At 53.5% G+C, this 2,857-nt stretch overlaps 1 pseudogene; it reads left to right on the plus strand.

Annotated features, from left to right (window-relative positions):
• Positions 1 to 275: 275 nt before the first annotated feature.
• On the plus strand, positions 276 to 2,531 carry LOC139034291 (testis-specific Y-encoded protein 1-like; annotated as a pseudogene).
• Positions 2,532 to 2,857: the final 326 nt, after the last annotated feature.

Below are 2,857 nucleotides of genomic sequence, written 5' to 3' on the forward strand. Positions count from 1 at the left end.
AGTCAGGCCCCTCCCACCAACGTACTACTCATGTGTGGTGACCCACGGATCCACATGCATGTCTACATTTCCCTCTGCTAGACTTTAGGCAAGTAACCAATTGGTGGGGAGTGACTGAAACCTGTGGGTCTGCTGAGCCAGGCAGCTGCTGCACTTTGGGGTCCACATCCTTCGCAACCTGGGCCATGGCCAGGGCCATAAGGATAGAGAAACCGGAGGAAGGCTAGAGGGTCCCTGGCACCCTGAATCCTCTTCGTTGTGAGACTGGTCTTCAGGCCGTAGGGGCCCTGCGGCCTGCCAGCACGGTGGGGCCATCAGGGACGTTACAGACAGCGGGTTGGGGGGCGGGGGCAGGGGCGGGGACAGGAGGGCACCAGGCAGGGAGGGCACCGTCTTCAGGATGGAGGCAGTGGAGGAAGGCGCGGCTCTGCAGGAAGTAGAGGTGGCGGGGTTCTGGCAAGACCTCCAGCCGCTGGTGGAAGACATCATGAAGGAGGTGGAGGTGGTGATGGTGGTGGAGGAGAAGCAGGCGCGGGTGTCCGTAAGAGTGGGAGCAGAACCCAGAGGAACAGGACCAGGGACACCCAAGGCCGGGAGCCCCGAGTGAATGGCGCCCACTTCGGGCGCTGGAGGCATTGGCTGTCCTGCTGGTAGACCTGACCTGTGCCACTGAAAAATATCACAGGGCCTACTTTCAGCTCAGGTGGAAGAACCACCAGAGGGGAAAGTGTCCCTTGTCTCAGTGAAGCTCAATGATCCAGGGCATTCCTGGCTTCTGGGCTAAAGTCGTATCCTTACTAACACTTCCTGAGGTCGGTTGTTTAGGAGAGAAGGAGCAGGAACAGGAGGAGCGTTGTGGGTGAGGGCACAGGCAAGCCAAGGAAGCCGAGGGAAGTGGGGGCTGGGAGGAGGGGTGAGCGCCAAAGGAACAGCGCCAGCAGCTCCTGGGCATGGCTCCATTTGTGTGTGTCTGAGCCACGACTTTCCGTGGCTCCATTTGGTCTGCATCTAAACAGAAGCCATACCCTGGGGCTGGAGTTCTATGTGACCAGAGACAGTAGGCCAGAATAGCATTCTCAAAGATTTATTATTGTAATTGTGGATTATCTGGGAAAGCAACAGAGACATTGGCGGTCCCAGAACCCATACCAGTCAGGCAGAGTCCCAGTAGTTGTTCTCACTAGTGCAGTGGAAAAGCAGGACATCGTCCACTCACCTAGGCGGAGCTTGAAGGGGTGGTTCTTTTTGCCCATAGTTAGGGCCAGACCACTTCACCCTTTGGTGAATACAGGGAGCAGATCAGAGTCCCAGGGGTTTGCTAAACACATAAACACACACACACATGGCGACACACAGCAGACATTTGCCTACAGACAAGACATGCCACAGGGACTTCAGATCGTGACATTTTAAGCAGTGACATGCCACTACCCTGCACACACAGATGAGGCAGAAATCAGAAGTTGTAAGAAACTGACACTCCCTCGGTTGGTGCAGAGAGGGGACCTAGACGACCATGGGGGACCAAGAGCCATGAGCATGTCTGATGGTATGGCAGGGGCTGGGGATGTCAGTCGGGTGGCCCAGCAAACAGGAATGCAACATACCTTGAAGATGCCTGTTCCAGGGTACTTGTTCTTCTCCTTGACCTAAAGCAGATAATGAACCACCCCCAAATGTGTTTCATGATCAGTGATGAAGGTAAAGTCTTGCTTATGTACATGATTTGTTTGGGGGTGAGTGAGGAAGACTGAGGCCAAGTGGATGGGGGAAATGGGCAGGGATTTTTTTTTTTTCTTTTGGTGGGGGGGGGGCATGTATCATATCCATGCATGTGCAGTGTAAGTGTTTGGAGAAGAGAAAGGTGTTGATGCCTGCCTAGCATGCAAGCTGAGGACCCTAGAAGCTTGCACCTTTTCCCTCCTCCTGGTTCTGGCAGGTGCAGGATCTAGGCCATCCCCAGTCCAACTGCAAGCTGATATTTTCCTTTTGTGACAACCTCAACTTCTGGAATACAGTCATCGTGGAGTACTACCATGACATAATTGGCGTGATGTGGCTCCCAGTCACTGTGGGTGGATGGTGAAGGGAGTGGATGCTCCTCCAGTGTGATCCTTCCCTATCCCCCTTGTCTTCCTCAAGGGTAGAGGGCATAGTGTTCCACTCCAGTCCACTGGTTCTGGGATTATGGATGGGGAGCTCCCAGCCTCAGTCTGGACACCAGCAGCCTTAACTTCCTCAACTGGTTGTCAACCCACAACTTCCCAGCATCAATCAGGACTGCAGAGGTAGTGTCATTCTGGCCCTACCCCAGAATTGGAGATGGATGCTGCAGTTGTTGGCTACACATGGGAAGTATTGGGGCCTCATCAGGCATGTTCTGGCCTTCCTCATGTTGCCAGCAGATCACCTCCAAAGACCTGTGGGTCAACCCCCTGCAGTACTACCCCTGGGTGGAAGGTCCTGCCATGAGAGGTTTCTACAGGAAGACAGCTTTTGAGGGGAACAGGAGGTGGGCCCTGAAGTCACAGGTGTGGAGAGTCTGGGACACTCTTCTTTCCCAAATGGGGAAGCTAGGCTCATGTAGGATGGCTGCAGATCCTGGATTCAGATCATGAAGGTAGATGATGACAGTCAGGGAGCTTGGGGAATTCATGTGTCCAACTCTCACTCAAAGCAACTATAATTACAGCATAAGAGTCCTCAGTAATTCTGATGTTACAGCATAAGGGTCCTCAGTGATTCTGATGCAGGCAGAACGAATTAAGCACCGTTTGCAGAATCAAGATTCCCTGGGTTCTGCCAACCTATGGACTCTTGCTACTCATTGTGATTGAGATTACCTTGGCCCTTCTCT

Source organism: Odocoileus virginianus, unplaced genomic scaffold (assembly GCF_023699985.2).
Source record: "Odocoileus virginianus isolate 20LAN1187 ecotype Illinois unplaced genomic scaffold, Ovbor_1.2 Unplaced_Contig_239, whole genome shotgun sequence".
Lineage (NCBI taxonomy): Eukaryota > Metazoa > Chordata > Mammalia > Artiodactyla > Cervidae > Odocoileus > Odocoileus virginianus.